The sequence below is a fragment of the Onychostoma macrolepis genome, chromosome 22 (assembly GCF_012432095.1).
Source record: "Onychostoma macrolepis isolate SWU-2019 chromosome 22, ASM1243209v1, whole genome shotgun sequence".
NCBI lineage: Eukaryota > Metazoa > Chordata > Actinopteri > Cypriniformes > Cyprinidae > Onychostoma > Onychostoma macrolepis.
In genome coordinates, this window is record NC_081176.1 from 6,188,223 (window position 1) to 6,201,731 (window position 13,509).

Consider the following 13,509-nt stretch of genomic DNA (forward strand, 5'->3'; position numbering starts at 1 on the left):
TTCTACATTTTGTAAACAATTTGGATTACAAATAATGCATCACTTTTCGTAGGCAGTGCAGACAACCCTTTCACTGTCAATCCAAGCTATGAACACTGGGCACCCTGGATTGGGAGTGAAACGCGTCAAAGTGGCACTGTTCTTAACACAGACTTCAAAAAAGTGAGAACATGCCCCTCTTCAGCTGAGCAGTGTTACTGAGGACCATCTGATTGATGAGCTGCACTGTTAGACATTTCAAAGGGTTTTTACAGTAACTTACTGGCAACAGTGTTGCCAGTAAGTTACTGTAATTAAGATTTACAGTAGCAAACTGTATTTGATTTATCAGTGTACTACTGTAATTCATTCATTTTAATATAGATTTCATTCGATTTTATAATTTTTTATATACTGTCATTCAATTAAAACAGACAAAATAATTACAAAATATCAAATTCTTTATTTAAAACATTGCATGTATAACACTTAAAAATACAGTGTTCCAATGCTGGAACACTTGTAACAAACAAGAGCTGTTCAAAGTTTGCACCACACTCAACAGACAAAGATGGACCCTTTTCACAAGACTGTGATGACGCGTTTCAATGGTCATCATCATTATAAATCCTTGAAATGTACATGTACCTATATGTACATTTATAACACTATACTTTGTATTATATTACCATTTCATCAAGTAAAAAAAAAAACTAGTGAATGCTAATGCTAATGCAAGGGTGTTTCTAATGCGGCATCAATGTGAGCGGCAGTAAATTTGACATCGTTCTCTCTTCTGACTGCTGTTATCAGTCTCTCTCAGTTTTGTTTTCTTTTGATTGAAAGTCATGAAAACACTATCGTTGAGTTTTTTATTTTGCTATTTGAGCAAATGGGAATGCAAAAAATATATTTGTGGTACCCTCTCATTCACTGCTGTCGGATTTTACCCAGCTATGACGACTTCCGCTGCTGAGAAACCCAGAAATGTGAGAAAGGTCCATTTAACCAACACCCAGCACAAGTCCGGAGCAGGGGAAAAGTGAACCTCCTCCAGCAGTCTTCACTCTGCTCTTGTAGCAGCACACACTGATGATCACCACCTGTGGGCAATTACAACTGCCAAGCAAGCAGAGAGTGAGAGAGAGAGAGCACACAGGGGAAATATAACCACATCCAAAGGGGCGGGAACACACACACTTCAACCATGAGTTTTTAAATACATACATCCTAGGAATGTAACAGTCATTGGCCGTTTCTCAAACGGAAGGCTGCATCCTCCGGAGGTCGCATTTGTAGGCTGCATACGTCATAAACAAGATCTTGTTTTAGAATATTAACAGTTATAAATTTGACCATTATTCTTAGTTAAGTGTAAATTGTTGTAATATGCGTTTGACTCGCAAATATAATGCTCAGTTAACTGATATAAACCAGGCTTGATGACGTATGCAGCCTGCAAATGCGACCTCCGGAGGATGCAGCCTTCCGTTTAAGAAACAGCCATTGTAAATTCTTCATAATGGGTGTTCTTTCTTCAAACAGGGACTACCCCTACAACATTTTGGGATTGGCTGTGGAGTATTCATGGTTATGGTAAGTTGCCAAGCTCATTTTCAGGATGTTTATTGATGTCCACACAACATCCATTGTGTCCACACCATGTCCATTATGCCCATTAATTGTTTTGAATTACCTTACAACTGTTCTTATGTTCAGTATGACATGCCATGTCTGAGAAGGTGGTGGTGCAAGGTTTTGCTGGAGAACCTTGAGATTGAGGGGTACGGTTTGTGAAATGAAAAGTAGCATATTTAATAGATACAACTGTCAAAGTGGGAAAGCATGATGAACATATTTGGTCAATGTCAATTACAGACATGGTCAAAGATTTGCACATTTTACACAGGAAGGCAGGAAGATGGGGGAAGGAATTCTGCCACCTCTCTTTCATGTCCCTAGGAAAAGGAGACACAGCACTTTGGTAATATTTTGGTGACAAGTAGTGAAAGTAGCATGTATAAATATGCAGCTGTTTCCTAATCGATCTGTTTGTTTATGTTTATGTTTGACTTTTTGAAGGTAACTACACTCCCAGCAAAGATCACAAGGGTTTCACAGGATGGTGCAGTGACCACTGACATTTTGCAGGCATGTGTTAATAATCACTTTAATGTTGATGAAAATAGATTGACTTAACTGTATATTACCGGTAAATCATGTTTCATACAGTTGCCAAATGACATTCTCCAGAGTATCCTTGTCTTCGTAGTTCTAGAAGATAGCTGCTCTGCAATCCTCAGGCTGGCTCTGACATGCCAGAAATTTAACAATATTGTCAGCCAGGAGCATTTTCAACAGGAGGCACACTTCAGCTGGCTTGATAGTGAGTTCAATAAATGTGGTTGCCCCCTCTTGTTTTTTTGTGGGTAATCTCACTCTCTTCCATTTCCAACATGAAACTTTTGACAGTTAAAGATGTTCATTTATTGTCTGAATTGTGACTTAATGTGCTGTCGTAATTGTGTTTTGATACTGAGCAGGTGTAGTGAATTGGAAAAGATATTCAAAGAGACACTATCAAATGTACAGAATGCCGTACACCATCTCTAGGTGCAGTCGCCTACAGCTTTACAAAGACTGTGGGGCTGGCTACCAGGGAAATGGACAACGGGGAGTGCTTTTTGGGTTTTACTCCTCAGATGACCACCCTGGCTACTGTAGCTGGGATTGCTTTATGGACGATGGAGGTCTTGGTACAGACAAAGAGTGAAGTGTGTGTGTATGTGAGCGCGCGCAATGTGTATTTACTGTAACCATTACGGTTGCAGTTCATGTGTTTTCAATATAGTGTAAGATTTTTTTTGTTTTGTTTTGTTTTGTTTTTTACTCAAACAATTAAAACTTAAATTGTGGAAATTATTTATTATGTTACTGTGGTTGATTTGTATATGTTGTTATTTAGCTTAAAATACAAATAATGTTCACTGCTAAATATCACAAACATAGTGTTTACTTTCTAAAATGTATGGAATGTTACATTGGTAGCTGAAATATGTATAGTTAAAAAACAAACACAAACAAAAGGCAGAGGCCCTCAAAATGTATATTTTAAACCTACTGCTATGTTTTAATGTCTGTAGTGCAAATTGCTGGGGGAAAAAATAAAAGACAGTGCTGTCGTGTCATAAACCGTAAAAGCTTAGTTTATTATTATTATTATTAATGCCAAGGTAAAAATACCAAAGATAAAAGCAAAGAAAATATCAACATTGCTTACAAAGAGGTGACTATATGCAAAGCACCATTTATATATGATTATATAGCAATTAATAAATAATACAAAACGAAAGCTTTAACAAAATAAATGAAAAAGATGAAGTTTTAAAAGTTTGCCCGGACCAACATGGCGGACGCGTCGCTCGTGGAGGTGACGTATTTCCGCTCTTGAGTGGAGCTCCACTCGCCCCATGGGTGCTTCTCAAACGGAAGGCTGCATCCTACAAAGGTTGCATATCTCAGCTGCCACGTCATCAAACGTCGCTGAAGGCCATCTCAATCGGAAGGATCCTTGGAAGACAGCCTTCGTTTTGCGTCCTTCTTTCAGCTGAATTTGAAGGATGCATGGGATGTATCCTCCGCGACCTTCAAATCACCCACATCCTTTGTACCCATTCCATTTCATGAAAATAAACTGACGAAAAACGAGTCAGTACTGAGCTTGTCTGAATTTATTATGAAATCTACGACAAAAATAATGTTTTCAGACATGAAAGGATAGATGTTATCTTTTGTTTTGGTGTAAATTACTTACTAAACGCTAAACTGCCAATAATTTGTGCCACAGGGAGATCATAGATGGCGGTTTTTCATTGTATTGCATTAATAGAAAGCCAAATAATATAAAGATTTGTAATGCAAAGGTTTTTTTCCAAAACTAAGTTTTATTAGTGTTTTTGTGCCGTGACGGTAAGGGCGGGAACATGTGACATAGCCACGCGCACTTACTAGAGCGTCTCCTTCTAGTGTTTATATGCCGATGAGGAGTCTAGCCTACAAGACTCTGAAGGACTGAACTAGGAAGTACGCATCTTCGGTAGGATCCAGCCTTCCGTTTGAGAAACACCCTATGTCTGCAGCCAGACCCTCTTGCCGCGCGTCACTCCCGGATAATCGAAATTAGGCAAAAAGGCGGGACGTGGGTGAAGCTGAGCTGAGCCCCTCTATAGTGACAACAGTGCTGCCGTGCAAAGACAAAACACCATAACTTCGTTTTTGGTCGAAAATGAGTTATTGATCATTTTGGGACATTAATGACCTCCTTTATCATGTGTTTAAGTATAATGGAGAAAAGTCCTGGAGAAACCAAGGCAGAACACAGTATAACATCTCTTTGATTTTGTTTTGGAAAGCTCAAATTAAGTTACGGTGCTCTGCATTTGTTTGCATTCTTTCGTCAATACTGTGCCAGCCTGGAGTTATACGGTATTCTGCCTTTGTTTTACTGTCCATTAAAGTCTACCGCGTTTAAATAACGGTGTGACTTGTGTACTTCTATATCTGTCGGCACTGCATTAGACAAACAAATTAGAGAGATCGCGATCTGACAAACTGCTCCATGTAACAAAACACTGTAAGCAATAACGACTAGATAACTTGGCAACAATAATTAATCGTAAAAAATCTTTAAAGTGTTTTATATATATAAAACACTTTAAAGATTATTTACGATTAATTATTGTTGCCAAGTTATAACATCTGGATAAAATCTAGTGATCATTGGCTAGTCTATAACATCTAGTAATGTGATTATTATTATTCTTTTCTTACCATATAACAGCCAGACAAAGTTAAACGTGAGTGGATACCTTTTTGCAACCAATTTATTTGCAATGTTCGCTAACATTAAAGGATGCAAGACATACTTAGCCTATTGTTTTTACATCGAACTGAATTAAAATAGCTTAAGAACGACTTGTGGATTGATGTGAACGCCAGCAGGGATAACGCTCCGAATCATTGTGAATTAAACATCTCCGATGGCGCTCATTGCAATGGATTTTGTCGACTTACAAGAAAAGGAAGGAAACGTATTTAATTATATGCAGATTATTCACTCGGTGCCAGCTGCCTGTCTGGGGTTGCACACTTCTGCACGTGAGGACTCAAATGCCGTAACAGCGTATCACACATAAAATCAATAACTGTTCGCAATTAAATACGTTTCCTTCCTTTTCTTGTAAGTCGACAAATCGACAAAAATCCACTCTGAGTGTGGATTATATATACACTGGGAGTGTTTATTTAACACTGGAGGTTTTACTGTGTGTTCATTATCAAAACACAATTACGACAGCACATTAAGTCACAATTCAGACAATAAATGAACATCTTTAACTGTCAAAAGTTTCATGTTGGAAATGGAAGAGAGTGATATTACCCACAAAAAAACAAGAGGGGGCAACCACACTTATTGAACTCATTATCAAGCCAGTTGAAGTGTGCCTCCTGTTGAAAATGCTCCTGGCTGACAATGTTGTTAAATTTCTGGCATGTCAGAGCCCTGAGGATTGCAGAGCAGCCATCTTCTAGAACTACGAAGACAAGGATACTCTGGAGAATGTCATCTGGCAACTGTAGATATGAAACATGATTTACCGGTAGTATACAGTCAAGTCAATCCATTTTCATCAACATTAAAGTGATTATTAAGACATGCCTGGAAAATGTCAGTGGTCGCTGCACCATCCTGTGAAACCCTTGCGATCTTTGCTGGGAGTGTAGTTACCTTCAAAAAGTCAAACATAAACAAACAGATTGATTAGGAAACAGCTGCATATTTATACATGCTACTTTCACTACTTTTCACCAAAATATTACCAAAGTGCTGTGTCTCCTTTTCCTAGGGACATGAAAGAGAGGTGGCAGAATTCCTTCCCCCATCTTCCTACCTTCCTGTGTAAAATGTGCAAATCTTTGACCATGTCTGTAATTGACATTGACCAAATATGTTCATCATGCTTTCCCACTTTGACAGTTGTATCTATTAAATATGCTACTTTTCATTTCACAAACCGTACCCCTCAATCTCAAGGTTCTCCAGCAAAACCTTGCACCACCACCTTCTCAGACATGGCATGTCATACTGAACATAAGAACAGTTGTAAGGTAATTCAAAACAATTAATGGGCATAATGGACATGGTGTGGACACAATGGATGTTGTGTGGACATCAATAAACATCCTGAAAATGAGCTTGGCAACTTACCATAACCATGAATACTCCACAGCCAATCCCAAAATGTTGTAGGGGTAGTCCCTGTTTGAAGAAAGAACACCCATTATGAAGAATTTACAATGGCTGTTTCTTAAACGGAAGGCTGCATCCTCCGGAGGTCGCATTTGCAGGCTGCATACGTCATCAAGCCTGGTTTATATCAGTTAACTGAGCATTATATTTGCGAGTCAAACGCATATTACAACAATTTACACTTAACTAAGAATAATGGTCAAATTTATAACTGTTAATATTCTAAAACAAGATCTTGTTTATGACGTATGCAGCCTACAAATGCGACCTCCGGAGGATGCAGCCTTCCGTTTGAGAAACGGCCAATGACTGTTACATTCCTAGGATGTATGTATTTAAAAACTCATGGTTGAAGTGTGTGTGTTCCCGCCCCTTTGGATGTGGTTATGTTTCCCCTGTGTGCTCTCTCTCTCTCACTCTCTGCTTGCTTGGCAGTTGTAATTGCCCACAGGTGGTGATCATCAGTGTGTGCCGCTACAAGAGCAGAGTGAAGAATGTTGGAGGAGGTTCACTTCTCCCCTGCTCTGGACTTGTGCTGGGTGTTGGTTAAATTTTTGTCTGTTGTGTGTGGTGCAAAGTTTGAACATTTCTCCTTTGAATAGCTCTTGTTTGTTACAAGTGTATTCCTGTTGTTTAGCAGTGTTGGGCTGATACTAGACAGGTAGTGTGTCTACATTTACTTAGGTTCTTTGTTAAGGTATTAGAAGGTATTTTAATTTTCTTTGTTTATTCGCTTTATGATTAAGTGGGAAGCTGTAGGGAGAGGGTGCCATTTTATTTTGTGCTCCTGTTTATCCCTGTTTTTGGTTAGTGAGGGAGTTGAGGAAAGCTTTTGTTGTTGATTTCTTTTCTTTTACCCATAGGTTATTTAGTACTCCTCCTGTTATCTATCTGTTGTTTTGTTTATTTTGGCCAGGCCCTCTCCTGCAGACATTTATTGCTCCCATGATCCTTGCTTTCTAAATAAATTAAGTTTGTCAAAGCTAAATGGTTGTCGCATTTCTGGGGCAGAGGACTGGGGTGACGACTCCTCGTTTTATTAATTTCTTCCTTATAAGTTTTTGTTAAACCTGTTACTCCCACTCCCCAACCCTAGACTGGGGAAAGGGAACGTAACACTGTCAACCTTATACATGTTGCTCTTGTATATTTTCATTGTACTGTAAATGATTATTACCTCAAAATCCAGGCCTGACTGTTCTTCCCATGGCCCAGGAATGAGCTTTTGTGCAACAGCCCTGATAAAAATCAAGACAGCGTTACGAGGAATATTTACAATTTAAATACACGGAGTATAATTCAGCTGGGGAACACAAACAATGCAGAACATTCAGTGTTTGGTTGAACATGAAATGCCAAGAATGCTTGACTAACTCTTTCTCAAGCCTCAGACAGGCATTCCCCACCTGTGCATATGCATTCAATCATATTTAAAAAAAAAAAAAAATGTATTTACAAACAAAACATATTGAGTACTTTCACGTTCCAACAAAATATTTCACCCACCATTGAGTCCATTTGCCTATTTAGACCTAAATATAACAGGTTCTCCCTGGTCAAACATATAGGATAATAATAATTTAATGGGCAGGCCTACCCTCGTCCAGAACATAGCTGACCTACAAGTAAGACAAAGCCAAAAAGAAATGCAAATTTAAAAGTAGCATTTAAAAAAAAACTTGCAACACGTAGGCAATATCAACAAAATCCTTCAATTACTTCAATGACAGAAATGGACTTCTGTCAAATAAGCTTTGCATTCATGTACCAACTGTTCCTGGAGGGAATGATCTCCTCCAGCTGCCCACAATGTTCTGCAGGGCCTGAGGTTGCTGATGGCAGTAAGTGTTGCACAATGCTGTCCACAATGGTGCGAAGGGCCAACATCTACAAGAAAAATTAAACACTTCGACTTATTGATGCTAATATTAATTAATCTCACTGCATTTGATCTGAAAGTAGTATTCACCTATCCCCAACACTAAACTGCTCCCAGTTAATAGGCATTAGTTCTTTCAACTCGTATTCATAATGCTCACCATGTGTTGGTGCTTTATCGGTGGGTGGTTGTGCAGCTGTGCTTTCAGTTGACCTTGGCTCGGCTGGAGTGAGTTCAGGTCCTTAAGGTTTTGAGTACAACAGCACGATTTCATGAACCAATTAAACAACTAGAATATGCATTCCAGTTAAGTTTTTAAACTTTTGACAAAACATGAACAATTACGTCACATGGGTCAAGTTTAATTACATGATACGAATACTTTGTATTATCATTAATGTTAAAGCAATTTACTTGTTGCAAAACTGGAACAAAACTATGTCTGTGTACTGACGTTATGTAAATTCAACACAGTAAAATACTGCATTTTTTCAAATGTTTTGCGTTCTCTCGCAAAGATATTTGCGTTCCCTCACAAAACTTTTGCGTTCTCTGCAAAACCATTTGAGTTCGGACAAACTCTTCCTGTTTACTTTGCAGCTTGCAGTGGTTACAGCTCCTATGTTCATTAATGGAGCGGTTCATAAGAGTTTTATTTTGAACTTGGATTCAAAGTAATACAGTCAGTGCTTATTTCGAGGCACGGTTTTGTGACATTCTAAAACGCTTAATGTGGCTTAATGTTTTAAAACGGTGACATTGGAGGACTAAATTCGATAATAATAAATCCTAATAATTATTAGGCTAACATTAATAACCTTATTAATAATGTTACTATTAATAAAGCAGAATATGAAAGCAACGCCCTGCACGTTAAGCCTTTTCTTCCCCATAGAAAACGCTTAAGGCAGGCTATAATGAAAGGTTCATGCAGCTCGTATGTTCACAATGGAGCGGTTCATAAAGTTTTTAATTTGAACTTTGACTCAAGTATAAAGAAATACAGGAAGACAGTGGTTAGTTCAAGGCAAGGTTTTTGGACATTCTAAAATGCTTTAATCCCAGATAGCACACGTACGTTTGCAAGATGTCTGTTAAAGATCTCTTGATCTGGAAAGCATCTGCTGTCTACAAATGTCTGACAGACGTCTGTAAGATGTCGGTTTTACATATATTCTAAATCATAAACATCTTAAAGACATCTAATAAATAGGTCTTGCAGATGTAAATGCAGCCATCAAATAGACGTCTCCGAGATGTACGTGTGTTATCAGGAAGATATTCTGAAGAATGTGGGAAACAGAGCAGTTCTGGGGCACCATTGACTTCCATAGTATTTTTCTTTCCTACTATGGAAGTCAATGGTGCCCCAAAACAGCCTGGTTACACACTTTCTTCAAAATATCTTCTTTTGTGTTCGGCAGAACAAAGAAATTCATACAGGTTTGGAACTACTTGAGGGTGAGTAAATGATGACAGCATTTTCATTTTTGGGTGAACTATCCCTTTAAGGCAGGCTATAATGAAAGGTTCATGCAGCTCGTATGTTCACAATGGAGCGGTTCATAAAGTTTTTATTTTGAACTTTGACTCAAGTATAAAGAAATACAGGAAGACAGTGGTTAGTTCAAGGCACGGTTTTGGGACATTCTAAAACGCTTTAATGTGGCTTAATGTATTAAAACAGTGACATTAGGACCAAATTCGAAAATAATAAATACTAATAAAATTGTTAGGTTTATATTAATAACCTTATTAATAATATTACTATTAATAAAGGAGAATAGCCCAGAATATGAATGCAACGGATTTGGTATTTTTAAATCACCGTTTTCATCATAGCCTACCTTAAAGGGGTGGTTTACTGCGATTTCACTTGTTTCATTTTAAATAGTGTGTAATGTTGCTGTTGGTGCATGAACAGCACTGTAAAAAAATTAAATGTAAAAAAACAGTGAAATGCTTGGCAGCACAGGGTGCCAAACGTTTACCATTAATGGAAATAACGGTTAAAGAACGTTTTTAAAAAAAACAGTCAATGAATGGCAGAAGCAGCTGCCAAACAAAAACTGTAAAATTAAGGTACAACATCCTATTTTTTTCTTATTTATTTTTTTTTACTTCACAGGTATTTTCTAGATAATAATTGTGAAACATTCTCTGTGAAACTTTTTTTAGCAGTTAACCATCATCTAAAAACAGCATACATGCAAAAACTCATAACTATCACTACATCAACAACTCCACAGTTACTGCTTTTAAATAAAGATACATTCAGCATAACATCTTGTTTCTAGGTCTTCTCCTGGACTGAAGCACACACTCTACTCTTCATCACAATGGTGACCCACAAAACACAGACAACAGTAACCCTTTAGATCCCAAAAGAACATTAAACACTAACAGATCTCTCTAGATCTCAGCATCTTCACTTATTACAAACCAGTCTGACTTTATTTATTTCATACAAAACTTCTTATTGAGAATTAACAGAGGTTTAGATGTCAATGTTTTATTGAAATTAATCAAGTTTGAAGTCACCATTGTGGAGATAAGTGTTTGCTTTAATTGGGCTTCTGACCCTTCACTTATTAACAACGTCTTTTTCTCTGGTTGCTGTAACTGTGTGTTTCTAAAGCACATTTGTTACAGCAAAACCTGCAAGAAAAATTCTGATCAGATGAAGTGGTTTACATACTGATAATGGTCTTGTCATCGTATACTGACCTAACTCACTAGCCTCATCAGAAATGTCTAAACATGTTAAATTTATTCATTTCATTTTGCTGTAGTGTTACAATTGTATTGCTTGAAATGTGGCCCTGCTTTGATATTTTAAGAGTTGCAAAGTATTTTGAGGAAATTGTTTAGATGAGAGGACGTAGAGTCACAGATATTAAGAATCTGCATATGAACCTCAACAATGGTAACAATCTACAAAATATTCAGATTAGCTCTGATCATCACAAAACAAGCTTTTTGTTGATTGTCACCATTGTTGAGATTCATGTGCTGATTCTTGATGTTTCTGTGAATCAAAACGCTTCCATTCAAGACACTTTCTATATAATGATAAAAAAATGAATCTCTGACTGTCATAACATCACAAGAACGCTGTATAAAAAGACAAATAAAAAAGTTAAATGCTAACATACTCTGAGACAATACTCATGATGTGATGAGACTACTACATGATGATTAACTCACCATCAATAAGTAACCAGAGTTACATGATCAGAGTTTTCGCTAACAAAGTCACAGCAGCCAGAGAAAAGCTGATGTTATAAAGTGAAGAGTCAGAAGCCCAACTAAAGCAAACGCTTATCTCCACAATGGTGATTTCAAACTTTATTATTTTCAATAAAACATTCACATCTAAACCTCTGTTAATTCTCAATAAGAAGTTTTGTATGAAATAAATAAAGCCAGACTGGTTTGTAATAAGTGAAGATGCTGAGATCTAGAGAGATCTGTTAGTGTTTAATGTTCTGTTGCTGCCAGTCATGTGACGTTCAATTAATTAATTAGTTAATTTTACAGTGAAGGTGTTTGATTGTAATAATTTATGAAATTCCTGTAAATTAACAGTGTTGTCAGCTTGTTTAAATAAGGAGATTTTACTTTAATTTTAAGGTTTTAGTTTGGCACCCTGTGCTGCAAGTCATTTGACCGTTTTTTGTCTTTTGTTTTTCAGTGAAGGTGTTTGATCATAAAAATTCAGGAAATACCTGTAAAATAACAGTGTTTGTCAGATTATTTAAATAAGGATGTTTTACTTAAATTTTATGGTTTTTGTTTGGCAGCTGTTGCTGCCAGTAATTTGACCATTTTATCATCTAACGGTTTTGTTATTTTATTAATTACAGATTATTTTTGTAATTTTACATACATTTGTTTGTAATTTAAGAAAACAGAAAATGTACTGTATAAAAATAAAGTAGTTTTTCTGTATTAAAAACGTGAATTATTGTAATTTGTCATTAATGTCATAATCCTTAAAATAACAGCCAAGTAGTTAATTCAGAGATAATTTTACAGCGTTTTGACTGCAATTCAAAATAAAAGAAAACAACCTGAAAAAATCACAGTTATTTTCCATAAAATTACGTTTTTTTTTTACAGTGAGTATCTGCAAAGTTGAGGCGCTGAAAGTTCAACGTAAGCGGAGATATCGTCTTTTAAAAATCAGGAAGTTTAATGCCTACAAAAACGACTCCTATGGGACTACAACGAGATACTTCCCGGGTTGCATACGTAAAAAACCCATCAAACCCCTCCCTCCGGAACATGCAAAAGAGGGGGCAAGGCCATGTCCTGCGGCTTTGTCGAAGTAAGTAAGATTTCATCATTTTAAATGTATTTGCATGTATAATTTCAGACGTAATGTTTTAGTTTTATCAAGGACGTAAACAAATGCCAACGCTGGCTTTAGTAGCCAGTTAGTTAAATGATGTTTCGTGTTTCTATGACAAACGCGTCCAAAATTTTGGACCCGAATTTGTAATTATGTACTAATTTTGTAAATGTATTTTCCATGTATACTTTATGACGTAATGTTTCGATTTGATCAAGACCGTAAACACAAGCCAACGCTGTTTGGTTATAGTGGCCAGTTAGTTCGATGCTATTTTGTGTATAAGACAGACGTGTACGAACTTCAAAAAATGATATGTAATCACAACAGCAAAATTCATTCAGAAACGTTTGTAAGAGCCGTGCTTGCGGAAGTTCTGCTTGACTCTCTTCACCGCTTTCTGGGTCTGATTCTGACTCAAACTGATACGGCAATATTGACACCATTATTTACATTTGACCGCAGCACATGCAGCTGTCGCCCGTGAAGGTGATGGGCGTGAAGTTTCCGGACAATGTGCAGTACGCAGTTTAGCCAATCACAACACACCGATCACAACTAACCAATCTGAGCCCATCGCCTGTTTCTGAGGGCGTGGTTTCATAGAATCAGGAAGTCAACCGGTCGTTCAAATGACAGAGGAGAAAGCGGCTTACAATAAAGGTGAAATATATGAAAAATAAGGCGTTTTTTAACAAACGAAACACGAAGACATGTTATATTTCACCCCATAAACACAATCAAGCAAAGAAAAAAAGCAGTAAACCACCCCTTTAAGCGTTTTATGAGGGAGAAAAAGCTTAGGCTACGTGCAGGGCGTTGCGTTCATATTATTGGCTATTCTGCTTAGTAATATTGTTAATAAGGTTATTAATATTAGCCTAATAATTTTATCAGCTTTTATTATTATCGAATGTGGTCCTCCAAGTCACTGTTTTAAAACATTAAGCCACATTAAGCGTTTTATGTCCCAAAACCGTGCCTTGA

At 37.1% G+C, this 13,509-nt stretch overlaps 1 long non-coding RNA gene across 1 annotated transcript; it reads right to left on the minus strand.

Annotated features, from left to right (window-relative positions):
- Window positions 1-7,874: 7,874 nt before the first annotated feature.
- Window positions 7,875-8,415, minus strand: LOC131529822 (uncharacterized). Its single transcript, XR_009268227.1, has 3 exons — window positions 8,329-8,415; window positions 8,058-8,176; window positions 7,875-7,908 (listed from the first exon to the last, which is right to left on the minus strand). It is a non-coding gene; the product is annotated as an uncharacterized LOC131529822 (long non-coding RNA).
- Window positions 8,416-13,509: the final 5,094 nt, after the last annotated feature.